The sequence below is a fragment of the Agelaius tricolor genome, unplaced genomic scaffold, assembly GCF_023055355.1.
Source record: "Agelaius tricolor isolate 1412-34295 unplaced genomic scaffold, bAgeTri1.0.p SCAF_30, whole genome shotgun sequence".
In the NCBI taxonomy this organism is placed as follows: Eukaryota; Metazoa; Chordata; class Aves; order Passeriformes; family Icteridae; genus Agelaius; species Agelaius tricolor.
In genome coordinates this window covers 855,157-870,803 of record NW_027269290.1, presented here as the reverse complement: position 1 = coordinate 870,803, position 15,647 = coordinate 855,157, and the positions used below count along the sequence as shown (strand labels likewise).

The 15,647-nt window shown below is 51.9% G+C and overlaps 1 long non-coding RNA gene across 1 annotated transcript; it reads left to right on the top strand.

Annotated features, from left to right (window-relative positions):
- Positions 1–2,037: 2,037 nt before the first annotated feature.
- Positions 2,038–5,543, top strand: LOC139601118 (uncharacterized). The gene is made up of 3 exons (XR_011682820.1): positions 2,038–2,143; positions 3,902–4,034; positions 5,455–5,543. It is a non-coding gene; the product is annotated as an uncharacterized lncRNA (long non-coding RNA).
- The last annotated feature ends 10,104 nt before the right edge of the window (positions 5,544–15,647 follow it).

The window sequence follows — 15,647 nt, the reverse complement described above, 5'->3', positions numbered from 1 at the left end:
AAGGTAGCCTTTTCCTGCTCTTTTCCTTTCTGTTTAACAGGAAGTTTGAAGAGGGTGTGTGCTTGTGACAGGCTTGCCTCCAGCAAAATACCTCAGTGTTCAGGTCCTGTTGTCATTGCAAACTGCTGGGAGTGGTGGACTGGGAGTCCTGATCTGCACTAAGCCAACACAAATAACCTCAGCTGAAGCTGCTGGGGTGTGCTGGAGCGTAGCTGCCATTGCTAACAGGGGGAAGGCTGGGGACACAAAGGCACAACATTGCCATTTGCCATTCTCCTGCTGAAGGAGGCACCTCTTGCTTTGGTGTGGTCACCATCAAATGCTTGGGGTCACAGGATTCCCTCCAGAGTGGCAGCGTTGGCCTTTGAAGGCCACGGATCTGCAGGAATTGCTTCAGCTTTAACAAAACAAATTGCATTACTGCTTTGGGCTGGAACAATGTGTTGGACCCTGAGGGGGTGTTAGATTTTGCAGGCTGCCAGATGTACAGGGGACTGGCCCTGGGCAGAGGGGAATGGATCTGCTTTATCTGGATCAGTGCCTACTTAGAGGTGTGTTTAAAGCTGCTTTTCTGGCAGGACTGGCTCAGTAGAAAGCACAGTCCAAAGGGGTAGGTGAACGAGGTGGGCTGTTGAGCAGGAAATTGGCCCCAAGAGACACGGAACACAATCCAGGTTAAGGATTGTCCTGGAGAGGGGCCTTGGGAACACCTCAGGGAAGGGCACAGCTAAGGGACAGTGTGCTGCAGCCACTCCCTTCAGCAGAATGTGTCTGCTGTGAAGTCACAGAGGAGACCTGCTTGCATCTCTGCAGTGACAGCAGTGTGGCTGGAGAAGGCAGACAAAGCAGAGCAGAGTTTTCTCCAAGCAACGTCTCTGCTCCAGAAGCATTTGCTGTTGTTGTGTCATTCCAGACGTGCCCCTACAATGGCATTAAATAAGATAGCAATAATGACAAGAAAGCACCCATTTAAAGCTCATGGAAAAAGGAGATAGCAACTCTACCCAAGTTGCTGAGAAAATAACTGAACCTTATCCTCATTCAGCATTCACCTCACTTGTCTTTTTCTTTGCAGCTCATTTGTCTTTTTATTTTTGCCTTTCCCTCTGTTTGAAACACACTAACTTTTAAGTACAGTGAAAGGGAACAAAATCATCAGAGCAAAAGAAAAGTGTTTCTTAGTAAGGATTCATCTGAGCCGGGCATGTCTCCCTCCCCGAGAGCCAAGCACACACACACACCCTCCGAGAAAATGGCAATCTTTGTATTCCCTTTGTACCCGGCTGGGGCGGCCCCTGTGCCCTTTGCCATTGGATGGGTACTCAGGAGCTTCCATTCTCTACTGACCACCAACTTTTCTGTCCCCTCCCCTCTTGTCCTCCTTCCTTTTGGTCAGGTCTTCAACCCCGTCCCTCTCACTGTGACACTCAACAAACCAACCTGAACAAATCCAAACCACAAGCAGCACACAGAACCACCAAATTCCATTCTTTTGCTTCATAACCTTTTGGCTTCAGCCAAATGTCAGCTCATCTCTCACACCTCCTCTGGTCCTGTGCTCTTCTTACTGATGTCTAAGTTCTAGAGCAAAAAAGATATTTGCAGTTGTGTGGGCCTCGGTTTCCCTGTCTCAGAGTAAAGGACATCCCAAAATTGTTTCCCATGGAGTCTCCTGTAAATTCATGGGTTTTACTTACTCCAGGAGTGCTGAGTCAGTGCCCCAGAGCTCTGTGACCACATGGGCATATATATCTGTGTTTTAGGAAAGTGCTGCCTGGCATTGTGGAGAAAGAAACCTGGAGAAATCTATGCCAAAAGAGCAGCTTGGCTTGAGCCTGCTCTGTGTGGCCCAGCAGCTGTGGATCAGCTCAGAGCAGAGGTGGGTGAGCCACTGTTTGCCCAGTGTGGGCTGGGCAGACGTGCTCCCCCAGCGTCTGTACTTCACTGGGGATCAGTGGAAGATTCTCCTGCATGAACCTTCCTCCCAGCAGCTGAAGCTCTCCCTGCTCTCTCTCCTCTCCAGCTGCTGTCAGTTGTCCCGAAACAGAGCTGGTTTGGGGTTTCCCCACCAGAGCTGGTATTTCAGAACTTCGTCACTGGGGAGGTCTCTGAAATGGTGCTGTCTCTCATGAATAAGGACAAGGTAAGTGCTGGCACCCAGAGCTTTAACACTGTGCTGGAAGAGGAGAGTGCTGTCATTCCACCAGTGTACAGCAAAGCAAGTTATCTGCTGCAGCACATGCAGAAGAAAATGTCTCAGCACCTTGTTCTGCGAGATGGTGGAAATCTTCCTGTGCTGGAAACTGTCCCCTGATTTTGGCCATGCGTTGATGGTGTCTATCCCAAAGGAGTTTCCTTCTCTTGCAAGCTCTGGATTGATAGGAATGTTGAGGGCTGTACAGTTCTTACCTGCTCTCATGCTTTGCCTTGAGTCTATAGCACATCCTGTGTCTCCTTGGTTAATCTTGGCTCCTGGTAGGAATCTCTGCCTCTCTCAGCCAGTTTGGCTGAGCTCAGGGGCTGAGTCTTCTGCACTTTATGCTGGAATCACTTCTCATTAATGGCATTGACACTGCAGGAACTGTGTTCTGAAAGAGCCCTGCAACCAGACTGATGGAGCAGAAGCAGTGAGAGGCCTTTAGGTGCCACTTGAGGCTCCTGCTCAGCTTCATCCAGCTCTGCTCAGCTTTTCCAAAAGCAACACAGTGCTCTGCTTTCCCTTTGGAGAGCCACAGCACATCCAAAGCCATGTGCTCCTGGAGGTTTCCACCTTCACTTGAAGAAATTGGGATTGTTTTGCAGTTTCCTGAGAGAGCTGAGAGGGAAAAAGTTGAAAAATGTCAGCAGTTGTGTTCCACTGTAAAGAGGAAAACTTGAGACCATTTGAATTTCAGTCAGGGAAACATTTTTTCAAGTGAGGCTTGTGCCAAGAGTGGGCTGGTGGGAGGAGACGGGAGGGAGCCCAAATCATCTGGTTTAGACTTTTGGAGAGCATTTTGGTGCTCAGGGGATATCAGTGTGCTAGAAAATGCATGTGTGCTGTGTCTGTGAATCCCAGAGGGCAGCACCTGGCCTGCTGGCTGCAGGCAGGAATGCCCAGCAGCCCAGCTTGCCTGCACAGGCAGCAGGAAGCCCTGGAGAGCCAAGATTGGCTTTGCATACTGGAACCACACTGTCACTCAGTGCTGGTCATGTTTCTCCAGGCAGAAAATGCCTTTGAAGCCCAGAGTCCATAGGCACAGCCTGTCTGTGTTTCTGTTACTTTTGGCAAGCTGGTTGCTGTCATGATTTTATGATTCTTCCTTGCTCCTTTACTGCCCATTGAAATACTCTTTGCCTTCTCCTTGTTTTAGGGATGGTCTTGCTGTGTTCCTTTTGCTTTTCAGGTTTGCTTTTCTTCCCAGTAAGGCCACAGTGTTTGGTCTCCTCTCTTGCTGCTCTGCCTGCCTGACTGTATCCCCACAAGGTCCCTACCCAAACCTGATCTGCTAGAAGGGAATTTCTTCCTTCCCCCAGGACAATGTGCTGGTTTGCTTTTAGGTAGCACATTCCCCCTCTGGACCATGACAACTTCATGGCTGTGTGCAGGCAGAAGCCAGCAGGTTTTTTGGCCTTGTTGAATATGCAGATGACTTGGTTCAGGTGCTCTGTCTCCATCCTGCTGGTGCTGAGCTGCTCGGCCCTTCCTTCCCAGCAGGCACTGCCCTGCTGGCCCTGGCCAAAATGCTGGAGCCAGACAGGAGGGATTCAAGCTCAGCCTTGTGAATGATGTGCCTGTGCCTGCACAGCTGAAAGTGCTTTGGGAAAGGGGCCAGGGAGGGATGTCAGCAGGGCACGGACAGTTCTCCTCTGGTCCTGTTTCCGCAAGTGGCAAAATCATCATTTGGTGTCTTTGCTGCAGATGCCTCGGCTGGTGAAGGTGTGCATGGAGAGCTGCCCTTATTTCCAGCTGGTGTGCCCCAGGGATGTGTACCATATGGTGCCAGCAGGCGCCTCTGCCCGTGCGCATCCGCTTCAGCCCCGACGAGAACAAGGTGAGGCTGGAGGAGCCAAAGCACACAATGATCTCCACAGCCATTGTTTTCCCTGCACCCTGGCTCCAGCCCATTGCATGCTGTGAGCTGGGCTCCAGGCCGTGGGCAGGCAGCCTGCAGCCAGTCACACCTTGGCACTGCTGGCAGGCACTGCAGCCAGGCCTGACAGGCTCTGCTTCCCCTCCCTGCACATCCCTGAGCATTGCCAGGGGAAGATGCACAGGGAACAGGATGAAAATGACAGAGGGCTGTTGATTGATGTTGGGCCATCTCTAGGTCCAGTGGAAGGGGTTTCATTATGATGGAAAACAGCAGAGGAACAAAGAGGTCAGGGAGCTTTCCTCCTTGCTGACTGGCAACAGTTTCCCTGCCTGCCCCTGGGCTGGAGCAAAGACGGTGCTTTTACAGCCCCTCTGTTCTGCAGCCTTGCAGCTGCGCTGTCCCAGAGCACAGGTGACCGTGGCACAGCTGCAGGCCCAGGGCAGAGGATGTGCTGTGCCTGTGAGCCCGGCCTGGCACAGGCACACTGGGCTCTGGGTGCCCTTGGTCAGCAGGAGGTTGCTGAGATGCAGGGGACTTGGACACCTGCCTGCAGGAGCTGCTGCAGGGCAGGTACAAGCTGCAGGCAGAGCTGTGAGCCCAGAGCCCGTGGCAGTGACACTGCTGGGGCTCTGTCTTCATGCCTGTCACTGTGCTTGCTCTGTCAGCTGGCACCCATTCCGTGCCAAAGGTGCTTTTGTGGGGAGGTTTGCACAGCAGTGCTGAGGCCCTGGCAAGTCTGACCCTGGAGGGTTCATGTTCTGATCTGGAGGCTTGTTCATACACAAGGGTTTAGGACATGGCATGGAAGGGAGGAAGCCTTGCAGGGAAATAAAGAGAGGCCCTTTCCAGCAGCATCCTGCTGCCTCTTGGCACTGTTCTTCTCCTGACTTGGTTGGACAGGCAAAGTTAGAGGGGAGTTCTGAGCCAACTGATGTTTCTGCACCAGGCCAGAGGTGCAGGATCTCTTTGGGTGCAGCTGTTTTCTCATCTTCCTTTTGCTGCTTAGAGGCAGTTGAACACTTTGTCCTATTCTCAGACAGTGGGAATATAGAAACCTAAAGATAAATGTCCTGGTCTCCCTTGCTCCATGCTCCTTAGAAGGGCCTTAGGAATTCTTTAACATCATAAAGTTTAGAGTAAAAATTATGGTGGCCTAGGGTATGGGTGTGACCCAAGTGACACAAGAGCTGAATGCCACAGAGATGGGTTTTGCAAAGTGCTCCAGTGCCTTTAAAATGTGACATATTAGTAGAACTTAGTGTTCATTTTAGGGTGCAATAGGTAAATTGATGTCCTTGAAGGGTTATAGAAATGGTTTTTCTTCTGCCATGGGGATGGCACTAAATGCCCTGTGCTGAGGCAGTTTCTTTTCCTGCAGGATTATTGCCACGAGCTGGTCTGCATTACTGCCAGGGAAAGGATAGTTGTGCCAATTCGGGCCATTGGTGCCCGAGCTGTGCTGGACTTCCCTGCCCAGCTGGACTTCTCCAAGTGTCCAGTCAAGGTCAGCACCCGGCAGACTCTGCTAGTGCGCAATGTCGGTGCCCGGGCAGCTCGGTACCAGCTGAGCACCCAGAGGTGAGGCAGCTCATCTGTCCCTGTGCAAAACACCTTTGGGAGAGAGCAGGGTTGGGAAAGAGCAGCAAAAGGAGCCAGAGCATTGCAGCTGCTGCCCTGCAGCCTGGCTGGAAGTGAGCAGCATGGATGACATCTGCTCTTGCTTTCAGCGGCCTTGGAGCTTTCTCTGTCCCAGATTTCCTGGAGGCTGCTGGAACATGTTGGTAGCTGACTTGCACCCTGCTGAGCACCAGCAGCTTCTGAAATGCTTCCTCAGCACTGTCAGCCAAACAGAGCCATTCTCTGGGAGGCCACAGGCACGTGGCTTTGCAGTGGTCCTGGAGGGGACCTCTGGAAATCATCTGAGCACACACACTGCTCAAAGCAAGAGCAGTGTCTGGGGATTGCAAGGTGCCAGTGGGAGATCTGGGCCTGTCTTTAGATACCATACAAGGAAACAAACATGTCAATGGACCTAGTTAAAAAGCAGAAGAAAACAACCTATTAAAACCCCCTCCATCCCTTATCTTTTCTGCCTGTCAGGTGCAGTAGTGATTCATTGAGAGGATGGATCTAACAGGATGAGAAGTGTCTTAAGGAGCAGCTCACAATGAACAGAGAAAAGGCCAAAATTTAGCTTGCCAGCCCCATCTCTTGGCAGTGGTTTTCATTGGGTTCTTACAGTGTCAGGGATGTCTCCTTCACAGCTCTTCTATCTGTGAGCTCAGGGAACAGCTTAGTGATGTTGGCTGAAATTGAGAGGAGTTAAGTTTAGCTGTAGAGCTTGTGTCCTTGGGTCTTGGGGAGCCAGGTCTGTGTGAGAGATGACTGCTACAGCAGGAACAGAGGAGTCTGGTGGGTACAGCCCAGGGATGTAGCAGATGCAGGGGCTGATTTGCACTCAGTTTTTCAGTCCTGACAACTGAGTCCTGAACTTGGCTGGATCCTTTTCTCCTGATAATTTGAAAAGAAGAAGACACCTTCTTTCTCAGGCAAGCCCTGAAGTCACCCCTGGAATGTTATTCCCATCCTGCTATCTGAAGGCAGGAGCATGGGAGCATGTAACATGGGGCAGAAGTGGGAATGGAATGGAATGGAATGGAATGGAATGGAATGGAATGGAATGGAATGGAAGGTAGTGCTGAAGCCTGGCCAGGGATTCCCCTAACTGTCAGCTTCTCTGTTCTGATGAAATTTCTGGCAAAAAGACTAAGAGAAGAATGCTGTGCCTTGCCCCCAGCAGGCCCTGATCCCCCCAAGCCCCAGCAGAGCTGCAGCAGTGCTGGCATCAGCCCCGGGGCAGATGCAGGAGCACGTGCACTGATCTGGCTCTGGGGCTGCTGGGGCCTTGTCTTTCCTCCCCTCCCTCCAAAATCTCACGTCCAGCACATGAACATTGCTGGTCCAAGGCTTCCCCATCAGCCAGCAGTGATGTTCTCACCAGTGGGAATGGGAACAGCTCAGCCCATCACTGCAGCATGAGGTCCTGAATGAGCAGAACCTGAAGCAAGTTCATCAGCTGTCACTACTGACATGAACAAAGTTCAACTTGCCAGATGTTCTCTTTGTTTTTGTGTGTGATGCATTCATCACCAAAGTCCCCAGAAGACACTTTGAAGCGACACATTGACCAGCAGCAAAGCACCAAGGCCAGGAACTTTTGTTTCCTCCCTGGGGCTGTAGAAGAGTACAAAGCCCAGCAGCTGCTGGGCACAAGCACATTTCCCCTGAGCTCTCCCTGAGCATCAAAGCACAGAGTCTTGTGTTTGTCAGGCAAGAGCTGTTTACCTGGTGACCAATCCTGATTGCTCCTGTTAAATCCAAAGTGCACCAACACATCTGCATCATTATTTCCAACACATTGCATAGAGTTTCTCTGCTGGGCCAAGCAAACAATTACCAGCCTGCATGACAGCCCAGAGTCCCAGACTGCATTGCTGGTAAACACACAGAAACCTCCTGTTCTGCTTCCTTGATGTGCTCCTGCTCATGGTGCTTCATTTAGCTGGGATTGGACCCTTCAGACTGTAAATGGCATCCTCCTTTTGGGTCTTATTTCCATGTCACTCTATTGCTCTAATCTGCATTTGCACTCTTTCAGAGTTTTGATTGCTCCTTTTCTTAGAGCAGCTTCCATTGAAATGCTGATAAAATGTGTCCATTTTAGGCTAAATCAGGATGTTTTCAAGGGCAAAGAAACCAAAGAACCACACTGCAAATTCAACAGTAACCATTCCTTGGTCTTCAGAGAAAAGTTCCTTCTCCCTGTCTGATTCCTAGGCTGTAATCTCCCAGGACAGGGAGTGCCCTAACATTTGCATCTCCTGAGATGAGGTTTATAGGCAGCAGGAAAACAGAAATTCCTGAGGCAGTCAGTGTCAAGTTGTGCATGCAGATAGCTCTGAACCCTCTGTGCTTTTCACCAACCATTCTCTGATGGGATTGCTGGCAGTGGGACCCTTGAGCCTCATTGCAGAGACCTGGATGCAGAGTATGGGGGAGCTGAGGTCATTTTACCCCCAGGATCTTGTGAGGGCTGGATCTCCTCAGCAGTGGCTCAGTGGCTGTTTCTGACCCTGTCTGTTCTGGCTGTCTTCTGCTGCCTGTGCTTGGTTTGCTCCCTGCTTGCCCAAGGGAGCTGCAGGGAGCTGCAGTGCAGCAGGAATCTCATGGCCAGGTGTCCCCCAGGCCTGATGCCTCTCTTTGTGTTGCAGTCCTTTCTCCGTGGTGCCGGCCACAGGAGCTCTGGGCGCTGGTGACACCGTGCAGGTGACAGTGGCATTTCACCAGCTGGCCAGCGGTGCCCATTGCGGCTCCCTGGCCGTGTGCTGCAGCTCAGGTGAGTGCTGGGCCCTGCAGGGCACAGGACAGTTCTCCACATGGCTCCCTGCTGTCCCATCCCCTGCATTCCCTCTAGAGGTGCCTCCCCTGTTCAGCTTTACCCCAAAGCAAACAGAACTCCTTGGTGTTCAGGGGCTTGAGAAAGTGGATCCCCTCTAACAAAGGCAAAGATTTTGGACTCCTGTTTTGCTGGAGTTGCTGAGTGGAGGAAGGAGGATCCCTGATTCTCCACTACCATGTGGCTATGCCTGGGTGAAGTTTTATTTGATTCCTGGACAATGCTGTAGGTGAGGTCTCCATCAGACTCTCTCCAATGCAATGGATTTCTTGCACACCTCTGTCCCATATGCTGCTTCTCCACTGGCTTGTCACAGACCCTTTTTCTATGTGGCCCTTACACACAGATCTAGTTTCTGCACAACAACATTTTCAGGCCCTCAAGTTCCTTTTTTGTGACAAATCCAAACAAATTTTTCCCTGTTCCCATTTCCCAGGCCGTTCATGCTGTTGCAAACCTCTCACATCTATCTCCCATTTGATTTCTAGACTGAGGAATCCCATTAGGTCTTAATGTAGAAACTGCTCTGTACTCACTAATCTTTCCTTTGTCCCTTTCTTATTTGATTTGCAATGCTCCAGCTTGGTTTTTCAGATCAGAACAATATAAAATACTTCAAGACTGATGTGGCTGTGGGTTTGGACAGGGAGATGATGATGATGATTTTCATGGTGCTCATTTTGTAGTGGTTTGTCACATTGCAGAGCCAGGCTGGTTGTGTTTCCTCACCTGTGTCCCCTCCTGCTGTGGGCTGTCACTTCACTTGTTCCTCTGGGCCTCCTTTTGCTGCCCACCTGCCCCCAGGCATATTTGCTGGTCAGCAAGAAGGGATCCAAGGCATCAGGAGAGACAGGAGTCTCCTGGGATGCCCGGGGAGACCCTGGGCAAGGCAGGGCTGAACAGGGCTCCTCAGCCCTGTCACCTGAAGGACTTGGATGCAGAAATCCCGGTGATCTGAGTGGGTCACCGGAGCACATGGACCAATCTCCCTGCCCATGCTGTCACCTTGGGGCCAAATCTCTACAAACACCCTCAGAAATAAGGTGTTTAAGGAGCTGCCCAGGACATCCCCACGCTCTACACACAGAGCTGTCAGGATGTGATAAATGGACTGATCCACAGAACTGCCCAGGACATCCCCACGCTCTACACACAGAGCTGTCAGGATGTGATAAATGGACTGATCCACAGAACTGCTCATTCAGCTCAAAACTGTGACCATTTCTTCTGTGCCCTGTGGTTTGCTCTGTTCCTTGTGCTTCCATCAGCCAGTGAGCTGAGCAAAGACTCCCCTTTGCTTTGTTCCAGGTGAAGAAAGAATCCACACAAAGCTCCATGGAGAAGCTGTAGATGTCAACATTGGGTTGAGCACAGATTCCGTGGAGGCTGACAAGACTTTCATCACCATGTCAAGCCACAGAACCCTGTTCATTGAAAACAGGAGTAACATCACAGCCCACTTCCAGTGGAAGGCTTTTCCTAGTGAGGAAGAAGAGAATGAAGAGAAGAGGAGGTTGGTTTGAAAAATGCATTTCAGTGAGATACAGGCCCAAGACTGAAACTGATGTGTGGTCTCAGGGGGTGTTGGTGCTTTGGAATGGTTTAGGCCAAGTAACCCATGCCTGGCACTGGGGTGTGTGTCCCTGGGCTTCAGGAGCTCAGCACTCAGCATTCCAGTTCATTGATAGTCCAACCAGGGATGACATTTTGGGAAGGAAAGGTTGATTGTGATGACTGGATTTCCTCAGGTTCTAATTGGGCTCTTGTCTCTAATCTTCTTTCTACATGACCTGGCAACATCCCTAAACGGTTCCTGAGTTGCCAGTTCCTCTTTCCAAAGGCGATACACCCTCTTTTTTCCCCTTAGTTCCTTCAAAAGCTCCTTGCTTTTGAGGGGGGGGGGGTTGTCTCCCCCTGTCCTGCTGTCAGAGAAGCTTTTGAGCTCTCAGAGCAGAGAGGACTTTTTATGAGAGAAGATAGTGCAGGATCCTTTCCCTCTCAGGACATTCTACTGCCATGCACTGGGATGGGAGTCAAAAAGCTCTGGCTCATGAAAAGGTCTCTCCAGGAGTTTGCTGTCTCCCTCCTGCACAACAAAGTCCTTTTGCCTCTCAGAGGCTCTGTTCTCATGCATATTGCATATAAAACCTTGAATGTCACTGAAGGGATTGGGTGCCTGAATTCATCAATTTCCTTTGGAAGTGCTCTGGGATGCTCTTGTGAAAGGCAGAGCAGGGAACGGGGCAGGTCCAAAATGGAAGAAACAAAGAGTGATGCTGGTAACACGTAGCTGCAAGCCAGTTGGTCTCCCCTTGCCAGGGAAGTGCTGCAGTGGGTGCTCTGTGATCTTTCTGTGCCTCCCCTGAGCAGCTCAGTGGGAGGAAAAGCCAGCTGAGGTGGCCGCTGGATTCTCCCTCAGCTGTGGCAGAGGCTTTGAGGCAGGAGCTTCTCTGGAGGGCTGCTGGCTTTGGAAACCTCTGCTGAGCTTGCAAGTGTGGAGTAAAACTCCCTGCTGTGCCAGTGAACAGCAAGTTATCCTCTGATCCATGTGGGACCCTCGTGGCTTGGGCTCAGCCTTTGCTGGGGAGCTGCTGCTGCTGCTCCTCCCCAGGTGCTTTGCTCTCCTGCACTCCCACTTCTCTCTGCAAATCTGTGGCTCATGAAACCATCTGCTGGCCTTGTCTCTCCCTGGGGCTGCAGGCAGTGTTTGCTGCAGCTGCAGAAAGAGGTGTCCCAGGAAAACTTCCCAGAGGAGAAAGAAACAGAGAAGGTGAAGGGCTTTAGTGGAGATCACAGTGCCCTCCTGAGCAGCATGGTCCAGGAGAAGATGGCAAAGGTGCAAGAAGACCCCATGCTGTTCTCCCATGACATTTTTGTCATTGAGCCAATGGTGAGTGATAGCTGAGAACATTCTCCTCCTCCTTCTCCTTCTCCTCCTCCTCCTCCTCCTCCTCCTCCCACCCACCCTACTCCCTACACCCACCCCTTCCCACGGCTGCGGTCACTGGCCAAATCCTCAGCTGGCCCCATGTGCTGGCAGGGAGGACATGGAGTTTCTGGAGCGGCTGCAGAGCCCCCTGCTCAAAGCATTTGTGCCCTGCAGGCTCAAGGCAGGGCTGGGAGCCTGACAAAGCCCAGCTCTGCTGCCAGGCTGGAGCTCAAGGCCCCGCGTGCGTGTCCTTGCAGTGTCACAGGGAGCAGTTCTTGAAGGCAGGGGCTCCCCCCACACGTGGGGCTCAGCAGAGGCTGTTGGAGCACTGCCAGCTCACACACTGACCTGAAGCTTGCAATGGTTCCCTGGCAAAAGGAGGCCAAATTCAGCCCAGGGTTAATGACAGAAATGCCAATCCCCTCCTGTGAGCACGCCTTGCACTATTTCTGAGTCTGCCTTCCAGTGTCATCTGTGAGCCTGGACACAAGGGTGCAAGGTTGAAATGGGCCTTTGGAGTTCTCCTGCACACAGGGACAGAAAACCTTTTCCTTTTCTGGTGATGCAAGCAAACTGCCACGTGCTCCCATCCAGCAGAGCCCTGATTCTGAGTACTGGCATTGGGAGAGATGATGAATGCCTGGTGTCTGCACAGTGCAAAATCCCTTCTCATCTTGGAGTAAAGCCCTGAATAATCCCAACCTCTGCTTTCTTCCAAAACAGCTGAACTAATATTTGCATTTCAAGGAAGGGGATCATGTTCTCTTCTTGCTTACTCCTATGGCCCATCTAAGGCTGAGAGCCAGCAGTGCACAATGGCAGTTGCATCCCACTGTAGCTGACAGCAGCATGATGTGCCCAAGAGCTTGTGTCAGAGACAGCAGGAATATTGTGGAGAGTGGGAGCTGATCAGCTGAGCATTGAGAGCTGTGCTGAGCTGGGTTTGGAGTGTTTCCTTGGCTCCTTGTGTTGTTCACTCATCATTGATGCTCTAAACAAAGGCTTACAGGAGTGTGGTGAAAACAAGCAATGTGAAGTTTGCAGAGCAATGTTTTGCTGTCTCTTTCTGCTGTAGGAGGGAGAAATTGGGCCAAATTGTTCAGCTGAAATCAAGATGACCTTCAAGCCCCTGGAAGCACTGGAGTATGGAAGTGTGGCTTACTGCAGCATCTCAGGTGCAGCTCCTTTGCCCTGCTTCTCTCCCCCTCAGTGAGATGGTGCAAGCCTGAGCCCACTGGGCTCCCATGGAAGTGCTGGGAAGAGTCCCTGGTCAGCAGGGCAGTGCTGGCACATCCCCCCTGGCCCTGCAGCTTCCAGGGAGTCTCCCGTGCCAGGCCAGGGCTCAGAGTGCTGTGTCTGCCTGACTGATCCCAGAACAGCCCAGGCAGTGCAGGGAGAGGTTTTCATGCCATGGCTTTGCCAGCATTCCCTCAAAGGCCAGTGAGCTCCAGAGCAGAACAGCTTTAGTGAACAAGCACTAAGGCCCTCCAGGCCCCTGGCCTCCAGGATGGGTCCATTTGCCATGGATCCATCATCAGGTGGGAGGAGCTGAGTTAGAAATGGGCTCCCTGAGCCTGGATCACCTCCCAGTGCCCAGACAGCAGCAGAGCAGAGGTGGCTGAGCCCCACTGAGCCCAGGCTGTTTGTAGAGGGAGCCCCCTTGGCCAGCAGCTGCTTCTCTCCCTGTGTGGGAGTTGTCCCCTTGCAGCTCTCAGTCTGTGCAAATAGAACACAGTGCTGAGTGTCAGAAGGGGAGCACTTGGGCAACAAAGTCCTGTGCTCCTGGGCCAGGGAGTTTGGTAATTGCCAAACTCTGTATGAGCTTTGTGCCTGCACTGAATGGATTTCAAAGCTCCCCTAGGTGCATGGGAAGGAAACCACAGAATCACAGTATGTTAAGGATGGAATGGACCTTAAAGATCATCTAGTGCCAAGGCCCCTGCCATGGGCAGGGACACCTCCCCCTACAGCAGGTAGCTCCAAGCCCCATCCAGCCTGGCTTGGAACACTTGCAGGGCTGGAACCTCCACAGCTTCCCTGGGGAACCTGCTCCAGTGCCTCACCACCCTCACAGTAAAAATTTCTTCCCTAATATCTAACCTAAATCTCCGTTCTTTCAATTTCTACCCATTACTCCTTGGCCTGTCACTACAGGACACCAGAGATGTTTTAAACTCAGCAAACGGGTGGCTTAAATTGGAAAGCAGCCCAAGGAATGGGTTAGAAATTAGGAGTCAGCCCCAAGGGATTACTCCTGAGGGAAGAGAAGGGTGCATATCTTCTCCTGCAGCATCAGGAGCTGCTTGCATCCAGCTCAGAGTCAGGGACTAGCACTGAGGCAGCCTGGAAAATCCAGTGGAAGAGAGGCAATGATTGTACTGCAATGGACATCTCTCCCCAGGCCGTGAGAGCAGGCTGCCCCTGCAGCTCAGAGGGGAAGGCCAAGGACCCTTGGTTGAACTCAGCTCTCAGACTCTGAACCTTGGGAACGTTTTTGTCAACACCCCCCGTGTCTGTGAGGTGAGCAGCAGGGCTTGGGATGGATCCTGATGGCTCCTGAGGCAGCAGCAAGCCTGGTGGAGCTGTGGAATTGCTGCCAACCTGGGCACTTGTGAGCAGGGAATATTTGATGCACTGCTCAAATCTGGGGGGGTCAGAAAGGTGTGTCTGTTGTTCCTGAAGCCCCAGTCCCTGCTTTTGGGCAGCCTTCCTTAGGGATCAGCATGAAGGCTTCCTGCAAAACAAGCCCTTGGCCCATTAAACCAGCACTGGTTCCAAAAGCTGCATGTTCAGAGGCTTTTGTGGCAGTGCCAGACACAAGGCACCTTTGCACCGGGCTCTGCAGAAGCAGCTGCAACAAACTGGCTGCCTTTGAGCTTTAGCCCACTGCCAACAGCTCCCATTCAAGTGTCCCTGCTTATTCCTGCAAGTGACAGGAAAGCCTTGGGAGTTCTCTCCCTTGCTGAGCAGTCCCTCACCACACTTCAGCCTTGCTGCATCTCTGGCTCTAGAAAGAGAAAAGTGTTCCTGGGAATAAAGCAAAGGATTTTTCTACCTTTTTGCCTCCCCCCAATAGTGTCAAGCTTGCAAAAACTTCATGAGAGAGCAACTGAAAGAGGTAGAAAATGAGGCACTGCATCATGCCAGACACTTTCAAAAGCTTGGCTGGGGAAGAGAAAGACACCCTGAGTTTTCTTACCAAGAGATGGTGCTGTCTGTACATTTTGATGCTAGTGCCTCATTCTCAATGTATTGTTTTCATAGTATGGGAAAAGGTGAATGAGTGCTGTTGGAGCTGTGCTCAGTGGGGCAGCAGCAGCTCTGGGGTGATTCACTCCACAGCTGCAATCAGCCCACGTTGCTCTCAGGGCCAGCTCCCAGTGAGCTGGGTGCTGCTGAGCAGAGGTGCACTGCTCTGTGTCCATGGGATAAGCCCAGGGTGACTGCAGTTCTGTGGAGTTGCCACTGCTCTGCATGAAAACCCAAAGGCAGAACTTGTCCTGTTGTATCTTTTGACTTCTGCCATTCAGCAGCACAAAGCATCTTCTGCCTTTGCTGGGTGTTCATTACATCATTAGCCAAGAACTCACAAGAAGGGAAGGTTCCACATGTATTTCCACTTTGCTTTCTTGCTGCTGCAGGTGAAACTGATGAACCAAGGAGCTCTTGATGCTCCCTTCACCCGTATCCCTTCAGCCACCAACGTGGGCTTGTGCTTCAAGTTTGCACCCGAGGAGGGCATCATTGCAGCAGGTGGGAGCCAGAGTGTCCAGATTTCCTTCAGTGCCACCATGCTGGGGAGCTTTGAGGAAGAGTTCCAGTTCAGTGTGGCTGGATCTCCTACGCCTGCCATCTTGACCATCAAGTAAGGACCCTGGCAGCTGGGTGGGCACATCTGTGGCTGTCTCTGGGACATCCCCCACCCACCTCCTTTTGGGGTGGAGCACAGATAAAAGGTCTGAATGTCTGCTCTGCTGCTGGCATTGCTTTACTGTGAGGATGCCTCCTGCCCTGGGTGGTGCCTGGGAGCTGGAATGACTCCTCCCTGCAGGGATCCTCCCCATGCCTTGGGCCATGGCAGGCAGTGGGATGGATCAGCTTTGGGCAGCAGCTGCTCTAGGATGTCCCAGCTGAACACCCAGCAAGGCCCCCAGGGCTTTGCAGATGGGCCAGCCTGGGTGATTCT